This window comes from Chrysochloris asiatica, unplaced genomic scaffold, assembly GCF_000296735.1.
Source record: "Chrysochloris asiatica unplaced genomic scaffold, ChrAsi1.0 scaffold00010, whole genome shotgun sequence".
Classification (NCBI taxonomy): Eukaryota; Metazoa; Chordata; class Mammalia; order Afrosoricida; family Chrysochloridae; genus Chrysochloris; species Chrysochloris asiatica.
This window is the reverse complement of record NW_006408528.1, coordinates 38,608,951-38,624,725: the sequence shown is the minus strand read 5'-3', so window position 1 is coordinate 38,624,725 and position 15,775 is coordinate 38,608,951. Positions and strand designations below refer to the sequence as shown.

The 15,775-nt window shown below is 39.8% G+C and overlaps 1 pseudogene; it reads left to right on the top strand.

The window, feature by feature from the left end:
* Positions 1-803: 803 nt before the first annotated feature.
* Positions 804-4,269, top strand: LOC102829252 (annotated as a pseudogene).
* Positions 4,270-15,775: the final 11,506 nt, after the last annotated feature.

Below are 15,775 nucleotides of genomic sequence, written 5' to 3'. Positions count from 1 at the left end.
AGCTCTCTTCTAAATATAAATGCAGAGGCACTAAAAATAAAGTGTTAAAGGTGAGTTCCATTGGTCCCTGAAATATTAGCACACCACGGGTATACATTTCTCTCTCAAAGAGCCAGGAATGGACAGGTGGCTTTCCACTGCTAACTGGACTTTTGCAAATAAGAAGAGATGCTAGTGGATGATAGTTGCTGATTATCAGCTACATCCTGATTTTTGTTGAGTTGTACTAAAGGTAGAACAGCCAAGAAATGGTTTTTTCCATTGTATGGTTCTTTTGGTAATGAGGTCCTTAAACACAGATGTCTACAGGAATGGAAATGTGGCTTGATGAACCCACCTCAGCAAACTAAGGCGGTTGTTGTGTGCCACCAAAGTTGATTCTGACACATCGGGACCCCATAGGACAGGATAGAAGTGTACCATATGGTTTCCATGGCTGTAATCTTCGCAGGAACACATCGTCCAGTCTTTTTTTTTTTTTTTAACCTGTAGAACAGCTGGTGGATTCTACCTACTGACCAGCCAAGCACTTAACCATTATACCAACAGGGCTCCTTAGCCCAGGGCTAGGAGAAGGCAGTGGTGAATCTCTGAATCTTCCAGTGATGAGCACCATGCACAATTTAGAGACTCAAGAGTTAGGAAGGAGAGATGTGTGCCTAGGAGAGTACCTGACCCAAGGTATTCCATCAATATATTTTTAAAAAGTGGATAAAAAAAGATATCCTAGGAGCTGAAACTGAAGCAAGTTTGGAGGACGCTGGTGGTTCCCTACTCAGAAGAAACACTTCCAGCTTATAGAAATGGGACACTGCTCATCAGATACTGAAGAAGAAATCAGAAATAAGAGAAAAAAGAAATACCAGAGAGGATCATCTTCAAGTAGTTCTTCAAATAGTAGAACATGCAGCTGAAAGAAAGATGGAAGGAAATCAAGGTCAAGGTCAAGATTTTGGTCTAGAGATCTTCAATCTCATTCACATTCTTATGACAGAAGACGTAGGCATAGATCAAGCAGTAGCTCTTCTTATGGCTCAAGAAGAATAGGAAGTCAAAGTCATTCAAGGGGTTGAGGGAAATCCTATCGAGTTCAGAGGTCTAGGGCTAAAAACAGAACAAAAAGGTCCAGGTCAAGACCTTGCCCACATTCCCATAGTCGAAGTAGTGAAAGATCCAGTCACAGAAGAACCTGGAGTCAATCTCGGGATAGGGAACAACGCAAGGCCAGAGACAAGGAGAAGAGAGACAAGGAGAAGGATAAAGGAAAAGATAAGGAAATGCACAACATCAAACGTAGGGAATCTGGAAACATCAAAGCTGGATTAGAACATTTGCCACCAGCTGAACAGGCCAAAGTCAGACTACAGTTGCTTCATGAAGCTGCTGCGAAAGCTGATGAAGCACTGAAAGCCAAAGAAAGAAATGAGGAAGACGAAAGGAGGAAGATCAAGCCACCCTGGTGGAACAAGTAAAAAGAGTAAAGGAAATTGAAGCTATTGAAAGTGATTCTTCTGTTCAGCAGACATTCAGCTCAAGTAGAGAAGTTAAAAAGTCAGTGGAGTGCTCGCTTCAGCAGCACATATAATAAAATTGGAACGATACAGAGAAGATTAGCATGGCCCCTGCACAAGGATGACACGCAAATTCGTGAAACATTCCATATTTTTAAGATAAAAAAATTTGAGGACAATAAATGCTGGCGGGGATGTGGAGAGACTGGGACACTCCTGCATTTTTGGTGGGACTGCAAAATGGTCCAACCTCTCTGGGAAGCAATATGGTGCTTCCTCAGAAGGTTGAAAATAGAAATATCATTCGATCCAGCAATTCCTCTATTTGGTATTTACCCACAAGACAAAGGAGCCACAACACGGGAAGATATATACACACCAATGTTCATAGCTGCACTATTTACAATAGCAAAAAGATGGAGACAGCCAATATGACCATCGAATGAAGAATGGATAAACAAACTGTGGTTTATACACACAATGGAGTACTATGCTACCTTGAAAAATAACAAGGAAGCTGCATGCCACTTCCTAACATGGACGAACCTTAAGGACGTTATGTTGAGTGAAATTAGTCAGTCACAAAAGGAAAAATACTGCCTAGGACCACTACTGTAAAAGTCTAAGAAAAATAACCCATATTATCCCACTAAAGTGGATTCTAAGCAGGCTTCTAGGATGCAGGGGTAGGGTTAAAGGTGGGAGGGGAAGAGGGAGGACTGGGCAGGGAGTAGACACAGGACAGTTTGGGTGGGGGGGAGGGGGACAATATACAAGTAGGGAGAAAGGAATGGAAGAACAAAACAGACAGGAGAACAACTAGACAGGTGTGAATGAACTAAATGGGACAGAAGTAAAAAAATATATAGGCACACCCTTGGAACAACAGGGCTCTGGGATACAGACTGGGATATGGTTGGAATGGGGAAAAGGGGGGAATAATGTTAAGATGCTTGGCTAACTTTTGAACCTGGGTTTCCCATACATTATATTATAAAACAGACACTGGAGGGGGAGAGAAAGGAATAACTAGAGATGTCACCATAGAAAGCTTGTAAGTCCATCTTCTGCCTATAACTGATTGGAATACCTAAAAGGGGACTACAATGTTTCCAGTGAAGGAGGTTTCCTGAAGAGCATTGGCAGTATATAAGAATATAAATCGAAGCCTAACCACACCCAGACCTTCAGAGACAGGAAACTTTCCTCTTGAAAGGACAAGCAGACCAGCCTGGAGCAGCCAGAAAACCAGAAGACACTTCTTGAAAGAAAGACCTACAGGAAAAATACAGAACAATAAGGGCAGTCCGACTGCCACCACAAGAAAAAGCAAGTTGCTAGCCCAGGAGGCATCAAGGCAAGTGGCTGGATCCTCTCAGCACAGATCCTCTCCCAAGACTAAGATGCAACAGAAATCCACGCTCTGATTGGCGACCACGCATGTCACCCATAAAGGGAAATGACCAAAGAACACAATGAACTGATGAAAACTAAGCCCTGCATTGTTTTGCAGACTACGGCGAACCCGGATGGGGACTCGGTCAGTCAGCAGCAAGGCAGAGCCAAGGGATCCATGGGCTCAGAGTCAGTGACACAGCCACAGAGGACTAGAGTGGAGAGCAAAGAGACCAGCTGATGAGAAGAGGGCAGACAGACACAAGAACACCCACACTTGCAGATGATACCCACATGACCTGGCTTCAATGACTGGATGAACAGAACTCAACCCAAGGAAGAAAGAAGAGGGAAAAGGAAAAAAAAAAAAGAAAAAAGAAAGTGTCATCTGATACAAATTGATGAACTGGACCTACACCTATAACTGCAGTAGCTCAAAAGAGGAAAAAGTTCCTGGCTACAATAATTATCCCCATCCCCTTCACACAGAGTGGAAAGGGATGGGCAATGTGAACATTGGCTACCCAAAATGTGGAGAGGGATGCAAAGGTAAGATGTGACTGGCTTACAAGCTTTCAAGAGGGAACCTAGATCCACAGGTGGGGAGGATAGTGGAGTCTCCAGTGAATGGTACCCAACCTGTCTGGGAAGGGCTGATGAAAAGAAATGCAGACAGGTCTCATGTGATGCAATGGTGAAAATTGTTACCAGGTCTGATTGTGAGGACTGGAAATGTAAAGGTGGATATTTTATAGCAAGGAGGGGAGTGACTAACCTTTCAGGCTAGGAGCGGAGGGCCCTAGGACCATCAACGGAGAAGAATGGAGAGAGGGACCCCACCCAGAGAAGCAGTGAGGCCTGAGATGAAGACAGAGAGGACAATGTGAAGAGATGGAGTGCCTGGGGAGTTGAGACCCAGAGAGGGAAAGGGGCTGGATGCTGAGGACCATGGGAGGCGGGGGGGGACATGCAAGGTATACCCTTTCATTGGTGGATGATGCATGGACGGGAGGGTAACTAAGGCAATGAAACGATGTATGATAGAATGAATATAAAAATAATGTTTCCCATATAAACTATCACTCAATACACAATAAAACATTAAAAAAAAAAAAAAGTCAGTGGAACCTACGGAAGTGAAGCACATAGCTGCAGCCTCAGGACCAACATCTGCAGTGGTCGATCCTCCCAGGACTGAAAAAGAAATCGACCCTAACAGCATCCCTACTGCTATCGAGTACCCAGATGACAATTCTCTGGCCCATCCAAATTTGTTTATTGATAAAGCAGAGGCTGAGGGAAAATGGTTCAAGAGATTAATTGCTCTCAGACAAGAAAGGCTAAAGGTAGTCCTGTTGCCTAAGTAAACATGCACATGTTTGAATTGATAGTAATGTTAGAAATTTAGGTTTTTAATTTCCAATATTAACTTTTTGCTCTTAAAAATAATTTGGCTGATTATATAAAAGAGTAATCTCCTTTTATATTTTTCCCATTTAGATAGGCTTGCATATTTGTAGTTTGAATATTCAGGCTAGTATAAAACTGAAGATGACGTGAAGATGTCATATGTTAACAAAGCTAATCATAAAATAGTGGTGTTGATATAAAAACTACACAGTAGTGTTTCTGAGTAAAATTTGGAAAATTTCAAATTTTCATTTAAAATTTTGGTTAATCATGCATATATAAGAATCAAATAATATCCTGTAAGAACTTTCATTTGTCTCATAATATAAAACCATCTTAAAATCTTCATGTCACATTTTTACAGATTTTTTGGCAGAATAAAAATACTAAATAATGAGCATGTTAAGCTTAAATTGATGATTTTGTTTAGGAAAAAATATATATCATATACTGTCCTGTATTGTTAAGAACTGGAAAGCTGATGTTTAATGCTATAAGAATTCACATGAGAGAAGCAAAGCAGAGGATGAAGGGCAGCAAGACTCCTACACAGATATATAAGAAATAGGTAGAACTAAAATACAGCCAGTGGGTGAGACTTAGGACAGGGCCTGACAATACCAAGTCTCACAAAAAAACAACAGGAAACAATAATGGATAATTCAATTTTAGTTGTATAAAGGTACCCCTGGAATTCAAGGGCCCCCACCTGAAAACTAGCTCAGGCTCTGCCAACATTCATCCCAGCTGCCTAATGGAGATGAAAGCCCACTAGTGTACAAGAACAAACACTTGAGAGCCCAAGCTATATAACTAGTTACTAGGCAGAGACAGTGTATTATTCCAATACAAAGAAAGAGGCTAGAGTATTTCTATGACCTCAATATTGCTATAAGAAACAATTTCTCCAATTACTTTTTTCCTTTCCACCCTCTCAGATCAATGTATCTTATGTAACTGACCCAAGCCATGGTATTTTCGATCACCTCATATGCATGCAAAAGCTGGACAGTAAATAAGGAAGACCGTACAAGAATTGATGTTTTTGAGTTATGGTGTTGGAGGAGAATACTGAAAGTGCCATGGACTGCCAAAAGAACCAATCGATCCATTTTGGAAGAAGTGCAGCCAGAGTGCTCCTTGGGGGCCAAGTTGGCCAAACTTTGCCTCTCATACTTAGGACATACTGTCAGGAGGGATCAGTCACTGGAGAAGGATATCATGTTTGGTAAGGTGGAGGGTCAGAGAAAAAGAGGAAGACCCCCCCCAATGAGATGGATTGGCCAAGTGGCAGCATTGATGGACTCAAGCGTGGCAAGAGTAGTAAGGTTGGCCCAGGATCGGGCAGTGTTTCGTTCTGCTGTGCATACAGTAGCTATGAGTTGGTGCCAACTCGATGGCACCTGACAACAACATCAAAGCATCTTCCTGCATTCAGCCACAACCCATCTGACATCAACAATTATATTACATGTCCCTTGTTACATGTCCTCTTCTGAATCAGATTTGAATTTTTGGAAGTTCCCTATTGATATACTTTTGCAACCATTTTTGGAATTATCTTCAGCAAAATTTTACTTGCATGTGATATTAATGATATTGTTAGAAGACTTCTGCATTCTGTTGGTTCACCTCTCTTTGGAATGGGCACAAATATGGATCTCTTCTAATTTCTTGGCCAGGTAGCTGTCTTCCAACTTTCTTGGCACAGATAAGTGAGCACTTCCAGTACTACAACAATTTGTTGAAAGAGTCTAATTTGTATTCTGCCGGTTCCTGGAACTTTGTTTTTCACCAGTACCTTCAGTGCAGCCTGGACATCTGCCTTCAGTAACATCAGTTCTTGATCATATGCTACCTTTAAAATGGTTAAACATCAACCATTTCTTAGTAGCACAGTGACTCTGTGTATGCCTTCCATCTTTTGATGCTTTCTACATCATTCACTATTTTGCCAATGGAGTACTTCAGTACTGTAAATTGAGGAATGTAATTTTTTTCTTCAGTTCTTTCAGCTTGAGAAATTCTGAGTGTGTTCTTTCCTTTTGATTTTCTAACTCTGGGTCTTGGCACATTTTATTATAGTATTTGACTTTGTTTTCTCGAGCTGCACTTTGAAATTTTCTGTTCAGTTCTTCTACTTCCTGATTTCTCCCATTTGTTTTAGCATCTCAATGCTGGAGAGTAAATTTCAGTCTCTTCTGCATCCATTTTTCCTTCTTTTATGTCTTCTTAATGACTTTTTGCTTTCTTCCTGTATGGTGTTCTTAATCTCATCCCACAACTCTTCTGGTCTTTGGTCTTTAGTGTTTAATACATCAAATCTGCTCTTCAGGTGATCTCTAAATTCAGGTGGGATATATTCAAGATCATATTTTTAATCTTGTGGACTTGTTTTAATTTTCTGCAGCTTCAGCCTGAAGTTGCATATGAGTAATTCATGATCTGTCCCACAGTTTACCCCTGGCCTTCCTTTGGCTGATGACATGGAGCTTTTCCACTGTCTCTTTCCACAGATTACTGTGTGTTCCATCTGGTGAGGTCATGTGTATAGCAACCTTTCATGTTATTGAAACATGGTAGTTGCAATGAATAAGTCATTGGTCTTCCAAAATTCTATCATGCGATATACAGCATCATTTCTATCACCAAGGAATGCCAACTACTGATCCTTCCTCTTTATTTCCAACCTTCACATTCTAATCAACAGTAATTATGAATACATTTTGATTTCATGTTTGATCAGTTTCAGAATGAAGAAGTTGGTAGAATTCCACAATTTCATCATCACTAGCTTTAGTGTTTGGTGTGGGAAGGCAACCAGCTACCAAATGGATTCCAATTAGATTTGAATAAAGCAAATAGTAGCAGATGACATACAGTCGACTATTTATTTGCAAATTTGCCTACTCTCCACCATTCCATTGTAACCCCAAATTAGTACTTGCAGTCCTTTTGTGGTTATTCAGGGGTATGCACAGAATTGTGGAAAAGAATTGAGTCATTAACTGTTCCTATTCCCAGGTAAAGCTGACCAAAGTGATGCTCTGCCTTCTTCTTTCAGCTCCCATATTGTAACAAGAAATTCTGATGTGGTTCTGTGTGATAAAGCACTGGATCACAAGGTCAGTTTGAACTATGAGATCGGTAGTTCAAACTCACCAGCCACTCCTTGGAAACCCTATACAGGGTCTCTATCAGTCAGAACCTACTCGATGGTACTGACCAACAACAACTGTAAACAAGGAGCTGTAGTGGTGCAGTGGATAAGCACTGGGCTGCTAATTGAAAGGTCAGCAATTCTAACCCATCAGTCACTCTGCTGGAGAAAAAAACTGACAATCTGCTCTTGTAAAGATTGGTGTTGTTAAGTGCCATCAAGTTAGGTCTGACTCACAAGGACCCTGGGCTACAAATCCTTACAGGAGCAACATACCTCATCCTTCTCTCTTAGAGCAGCTGATGGACTCAAATCACTGACTTTGTAGTTAACAGTCTAGGGGTTATCCTACAGAGCCACGTGCTCCCCTCATAAAGATTATGTTGTTGTTATTAAGTGCCATCGAGGCATTTTCAACCCATGACAACCGTATATAGGGTTTCCAAGGAGCAACTGGTGAGCTTGTGATTCAAACCCTCTTTGCAATCCAGCGCTTCACCACACCAGGACTAGCCTACTAAATTCTGTGCATAGTTCTCCTCTGTCTGTCCTCAGGGCTGCTCTGAGTTGGAATCTGTGTGACAGCACAAAACAGTTAACAGCAAGTGTCCTTTTCGGGGTCTATGTAGTGCCATGTTTTTAGCATTATTCTACTTTTTGCTGATGAGTTCATTCTTTAAAATGGCCCACAACCATAGTGCTGAAGTGTTGTCTAGTATATTCCTCAGTATGAGAGACAGTGGTGTTTCTTGAAGAGAAAATCCATGTTAGATCATTTTCACTTAGGCGTGAGTTATAGTGCTTTTGGCCAAATTCAATGTTAATGAATGAATAACAGTTCTAAAAATAAAGTGTCTTTACAGGGTCGCTATGAGTTGGAACCGACTCAATGGCACTTAACAACAACAACAATACTGTAGATTGATGCAATAAAATATTATGAATCTAGTATTTCAGGTGTTTAATTCATCCCTCATATTGCCCCCAATCTAAAATTTTCTAAAATAAAGTTCCAATCAAATCCTTTCTTTGATTAATATTCTTCAATTCTCCCACTTGCCATCAGAATAAAATCTAAATTCCTCAACATGGCACACAAAGTCACGTTGTGATCTGGACTTTGCTGCATATCTGGATGCTTCTAAACCCATTACATCTCCAGTTATGCCAAATTCCCTATTGGTCCATACATGCTCATACCTCTGTGCCTTTATCCATGTTGATTCCAAGGCCCAAAACCCTTTCTACTTCTTGCCTGGTTCACTCCTATTTGTGATTCAAGACTAAAGACTAAAGCTGAAATATAATGTCCTTCAGAAAAACTGCAATATAAATTTTCTATATCTAATTCTGCTAATGAAAATAAAGGAAATAGGTAAAGAGGACAGATGAAATAAATTCATCCTGTCTCTCAAATAGGACAAATGTATATCAAGAAAAGCTGATGACATTGATCGATCAATGAATTAGAACTATATAGAGAGAAAATGAAAGAAAGAAGCAGGTACATATTAACATTGTATGTGATAGTAATTTGTTTTTTGGTTCCTCCAGCTATCAGAAAACTATTGCTATCACATACAATGTGGTTAGTGTGATCCTTCTATCTTGTAACCTACCTTACTATATTAACCTATTCCACTATGTCCCTGTCTTATTGTATGTTGTAAATTAACTCAATAAACCATATGGTGCATGTAGCTTAAAAATAAATAAATAAAGTGTCTTTCAACAGAAACGCGTATAAAATAGGGTCACGTATTGATTAACCGATGAAAATGTTATAACAATAGGTAGGCTCACAAGAATCTAGCTCTGTATATCCCTAGAAGTAATGGCTCAGTATAAGAAGGCTTCAAAGAATTTGTGGAAAACCTCATTATCATTTTATTATTATTATTATTCTATTTTATTCTTTTTTTAAATTTTTATTGTGAATTGAGTGACAGTTTACATGGGAGAACATCAGCTTTACATTCATCCTATCTTATTTCATTTCATTGCAATGATTACAGTCCCCTCCATGCATCATCATTCAACAGCATTTGCTTCCATTCCCTCTGGGGTTTTTTTTGTTTTGTTTTGTTTTGGATGTACACAGAAGCACTCAGGAATATATAACCATTCAAACAGTCAAAGGGTACAGCCCGCAAGCCTGCCCCACAGACGTCAGCACACAGCCCCTCTCCCTCCCCCAACTGTTCCATCTCTCCAAGTCATCCTCTCTGCCTCCATCTCTGGTGCCACTGCTTCTTTGGATAGGGTCCCACACTCTGCTCTTCTCCCTTGATGGTCCCAGGGCCCTCCACTCCTAGACTGCAAGATCAACCGCTCCCCTCCTTTTGTTACAAAACGTCTACCTTTATATTTGCAAACTTACAGTCAGTCCTGATAGGAATTATTCACTCTTGAACCACAAGAGTTTTATCACCATCTCTTTTCCGCAGCCCCGTCCAGTCCAGACAGGTTGGAAACCACTCAGTGGAGATTGTATCATTATCTTTTCATCCTTTGTGTGTGTGTGTGTGTGTATGTGTGTGTGTGAACTTTTGGAAGCCTCCTCACATTTGCTAATTGAGTGTTTGTTGTAACTTTACACATGTGTACTACAAATAGAAAGAATCAGCTGCACTTTTTAAATAGCTTAGTTTAAGAATTCATTGAGGCCATGTCCCTTGAGAGGAGATAGCTGGGAGAAGATTTACTTGGCTATGAAATGTAATTCCATTAATGGCTTAATTTCCTTTGGCCTTTCCCAGTGCCTGCAAATACTCAAACAGAAGTTGGAACTAGAAAATTCAAGTTCTCTGTCTTCATAGGTGATAAGCTCTGGGGAAAGCAGAGCAAGGCATTCAGTCATAAAAAATAAAGTTGTAGAAGAATGTTAACATATTCAGTGCACACACATGATAACAGAAGAACCCTCTAGTCAATCAACATCAACCTGGATGGTTTCACTTCATTAGAGTTCGTTTTAGTTCCATATTTCTATAAACCCTTTAGATCCTAAGCTAAGAAGTGCCAAGCACTGTGCTATAAAGTGGAGTGATAAGAGGAAATGAGTGGTAAGAGAAAATGATGAAAATATAAACGATAAGAACCTAATGTCATAATTGTTATCAAAAGAGGTGCACAAGAGTGTTAATGAAGAATAGAGAATGGGTGCAAATGAAGGGCACCTAAGTCCGTTTACAGAAAAGGAAACGAGGGGCCAGGGAAGTCTGTTAAAAAGAAGAGAGGTTTCATCGAAGGTTTGATGGATACGGAGATGTCAGTTAGATGGTGTGAGAGGAAAGGACATTTCAAGCAGAGAGAATAGCCTGAACAAAGGCTGAGCGGCAGGGGGAGCATGGTGTTTAGAGGAATTGGAAGAGGGTTAGTGTTAGGGAGCAAGGGGGCATGCAGGGATGTGGTGAGAGATGAGGCTGGGACTACATGACCTAGTGAAGGTATCACAAGGAGCCATCATGTCAAATTAATGCATCTGGTAGATCTCACTGGCAGTTGCAGTCAAAATTTGAATATCCAAGAGCCAATAGGCAGAAGGATTGAGCAAGGTCCAGGCCTGTGTGAAAAGACGACAGCTTTCCCTCATCCCTCACACAGCACACACACACACACACAAATACAATGTCTTATCCTCTTCTTAGAGTAGGGTGGAGTTCTGTGGCGCTGCAAGTTAATGCACTGGACTACAAGGTCACTTTGTATTGCAAAGTCAGCAATTCAAGCTCACCAGCTGCTTCTTGGAAACCCTAAACGGGGTTGCTGTGAGTCAGAACCGATTCAGCAACACTTAACAACAACAGAGTTCGGGTGGATTAGGAAAAGACCAACTATTCTGCAACACTTTGATCCTTCTTCAGAAATGCAAACCTGTTGCAGTAAAGCAACTCCTAGGCTTTCCATGGTCACCGTTCTCAAAAGCTAGAGCTAGAATGAGCCCCAAGATAACAGAACAGAGTGGTAGTTAGAGGGACAAGAAATATCAGAGTATTTAGGTAAGAAAATAGCTAGAGCAAAGGCTCGAAGACATGAAATAGCTGATGTATTTATGGGACTTCAAAAAAAAAAAAAAAAAAAAACTTGCTAAGGCAAATAGATTAAATAACTTTGATTGTGGCACTATGAATTAATATGCTGGACTGCAAAATCAGCTTGAACCTCAAGGTGGCTGATTCAAGCTCACCAGCTGTAACAACAATAATTGAGCCCTTAATATGTACCCAATTCTGTGATTTCATGTGCCTTTTCTCACTGAATTCTCAAATAGCTCTGTGGTGGTGGTTATATGCCGTGGAGTTGCTTTCGACTGATAGCAACCCTGTAGAGGGTTTCCGAGGCTGCAAATCTTTACAGAAGCAGAAAGCCTTATATTTCTCCTGTGGAACAGCTGGTAGATTTGAAGTGCTGACCTTGAGATTAGCAGCTCAGCTGGTAATACACTGTGCTACCACAGTTCCTTAAATCACTCTATAGATAGGTATTTTAGTTCTGTTTCACAGGTAAAGAAATTGAAGCTTAGGCAGGGCAGGTAATTCATCCAAGTTGACCCAGATAGCAAACAAGGAACCAAGACTCAAAACCCAGGTTAGCAGAATGAAAAAGCCAGTGCCTACCCTATTGCATGTATATATCTTCTTGTTATTTTCTATGAAATCAGCTTTGACAACCCAATGTATAACAGAATGGAATGTGCCATCATCATAATTCTTGGTCTATTTTAATCCACAGTTGTTTCCATTATGTTCATCTGTCTTATTTAGGATTTCCCTTGTCTTCACTGACCCTCCACTTTACCAAACATGTCCTTCTCCAAAGATTGATACCCCCTGATGATATATCCAAATAAGCAAGCCAAAGCCTTAGATATTGTACTGTGACCCATAGGGTTTTTCACTGGCTAATTTTTGGAAGTAAATTGCCAGAATTTTCTTCCTAGTCTATTTTAGAAAATATAGACAGAACAAAAGCAGCATCTAGAACATAGAACAGTCTATGTTCTAAGTGCTTTACAAATGTTAATTCACTTAATACTCATAATGACCCTAGGAAATAAGTACTACTATTATTTGTAGTTTACAGATGAGGAAATTGGAGGACAGAGAGACACTGTAGCTTGTCAAGATCATGTATCTGGCAATGACTAGAATGACTAACAGCCCAATCTTATTATTATTCCTCAATGGCGCCTCCAAGGACCCCTGGTGGTGCACTGGTTAAGTGCTTGGTTGCTAACCAAAAGGTCGGTGGTACAAATCCATCACCATCAGCTGTTCTGTAGGAGAAAGATGTAGCATTCTGCTTCCATAAAAATGTACAACCTTGGAACCCTATGGTATAGAGTCACTGTGAGCCAGAATTCACTCAAGAGCAATAGGGTTGGTTTGAGTTTTTCAATGGTTATTCCACATGAATGGAAGTATATTTACTTACTGTGTGCCAGGCACTGCTAGAACTATTTGAGTGCTTTAAATTTAAATGCTTTAAACAGAAATCTGAAAGGTTAATACTAAGATATCAGAAATGGAGAATATACTGAAAGGGCAAAGGAGTAAATTTGAATAAAAAATTAGTAAACTTGAAGTTAGTATTAGTGAGCTTGAAGATAAATCTCTCAATACTAGCAAGTTAGAAGAACAATCAGAAAAAAGTAATGAAAAAATACAAACAAAGCCTAAGATTCATGTAGAGGAATAACCTACAGGTGATCAGAATTCTAGAATAGGAAGAGTCAAAGAAAAGCACAGAAAAGATAGTCGGTGAGTTGCTGGAAGAAAATTTCACTAACATCATGCCAGATAAGAAGATAAGCATTCAAGAAGCAGCAAATCTCAAACAGGATAGAAACCAAAAGAAAATTACCATGACATATCATAATCAAACTCTTCAAAACCGAAGGTAAAGACATAATCCTGAAAGCAGCCCAGGAAAAACAAAATGCTACCTACAAATTAAAACCAATAAGATTAAGTTCTGATTTCTCAGCAGAAAACATGCAGGCAAGAAAGCAATGGGGAGACATATACAAAACTCAGAAAGGAAAAAACTGCTAACCAAAAATCATATAACCAGCAAAGCTGTCCCTCAAATATGACAGCAAGATGAGAAGATTTCCAAGTAAACAAAAATTAAAGGAATCTGTAATTAAAAAAAAAAAAAAAAACCCAAGCCAACTTTACAAAAAATACTAAAGGGAGTCCTTTGGATTGACAACAACAACAGCAGATTACAACCAGAGATTGACATACACAGTAACACCAACCAGAATTCAATCCAGATATGAAAGTATCCAGAGTAAAACAAGCCTATAGGACCAAAATAGGGAAACAGAGATGTCAGTCTATGATGAGGAAATGACAAAGTGAAGTAAGGGAAAAGTATAGTTCCAGAATTCCAGATGCTGACCTTTTGGTTAGCAATTGGGCACTTAACCAGTGCATTACCATGGCTCCTTGGAGGTACCATAATAATTCCAGGTGGAGAGGAGGTCAAGTAGATTTCAGGATTAACATATTATTTTAAAATGTAGAAGAAACAAATAAATCACAGTGTAACTTTAAACAGGGATAGTACACAAACCAATCACAAAAGAACAAATATTACATGAGACCATCATTGTGAAACTTAAGGGAAATTTTCCAGATTAAAAGAAACATTCTTTGATGGTTAACAGAGATGGGAGGGAGGAGAGGGTAATTCACTAGCTAGAGGGTAGACACATATAAGCTTAGGTGACAGATAGAGCACTTTTCAGGAAGAGGGAAGGTGACATAAGAATAATGAAGATAGGTGAAGACACAGGGAGGCATTCATGGGCTACAAACTTGGAGAACAATGTTGTGTGTAGATACATGGATTGAGACATGAGTTGAATGGGTAAGGGAGGAAGAGCAGGATATATCCACACACACACACATATATGGAGCTCTGGTAGCGTAGTGGTTACGAATCGGGCTGTGAACCTCAAGGTCGGCAGTTCGAAACTACCAGTGGTTCTGCCAGAGAAAGATGAGGAAGTATGCTCCTGTAAAGATTTACAGCCTCGGAAACCCTGTACAGGGTCGCTATGGGGCGGAATCGACTTGACAGCACTTAACAACAGCAACAAAAAATATATATATCCCACTAATAAAATCTTGAAAGAGAATATTTGTACATGAGTATTTACCTTTCCTGCAAATACAACTATGAATGTGGTGGAACAAACAGAGGACAAAATTGTGAAAACTTTCTAGATGTTATCAAACATCCTAAGGCAATGGGGGGCTCAGGGCCATAGTCTCAGGGGACACCAGGTCAATTGGCATAACATACATAGTCCATAAAGACAATGTTCTACCTCCTGCTTGGATGAGTAGCATCTGGGATCTTGAAAGCTCGTGAGTGGCTGTCTAAAGTGCAGCTATTTGTCTCTCCACATGTGGAAGAAAAAGGAGTGATAAGAATTGAAGAGGTTTGGAATCAATTAGTTTAACAGACTAATGGAACATGTGAACATCAGTTGCCATGACTCTGAGACCAAAATAACTAGATAGTGCCCAGCTACCACTACCAACTGACAAGGATCACATTAGAGGTTCCAGATAGAATGGGAGAAAAAAAACGGAAAATTATTTAATTTTTTAAAAAGGAAGACTAGATTTACTTGTCAGAAAGAGACTAGAGAAATCTAAGACCATAGCCCTTAATCACCATTTATGTTTGGAAAGGAATTCACCCTCATGGCTCAATTTTCAGCCAAGAAGTAGATAGGTTTATAGGGAGGGACAACAGCACTAGTAAGGTAGGCTCACCATGGAAAGGCCAATCATTCAAAATCAAAAGGACATCAATTTCCTAAGGAGAAAGTTGAGAAAGGATAGGAACGTGGGTGGAATGCAGATAGTTCTCACAGAAGGAACTAGGGTAGCTGTTGTCACGTGAAGGGGAAGGTAATCATTGGGATGAGACAAAGTGCTGAATGTAAAGCGCATGATCTTGACTGTAAACCTTCACTCAATTCACAATAAGAAGCTTTTATTTAAAAATTGTTTAATCTATTACCTCATTGAATCCATGTGATCAGTGAGTCTAGATGTCAAAGGGCTCTGAGGGCCACATCGCATAGTGATTATATTATAAGGGTGGGCTCCAGAGCCAGGTCCTGTGATTTGTGACGTTGAACAGGTTAATTAATCTCTCTGAGCTTATGTATAGTGAGAATGATAATAAGCTCCTACGTCATAGGTTTGTGATAATGATTTTATTAATTAATGTATTATCAATAAAATTGATTTTACTGATAGATTTAATTAAT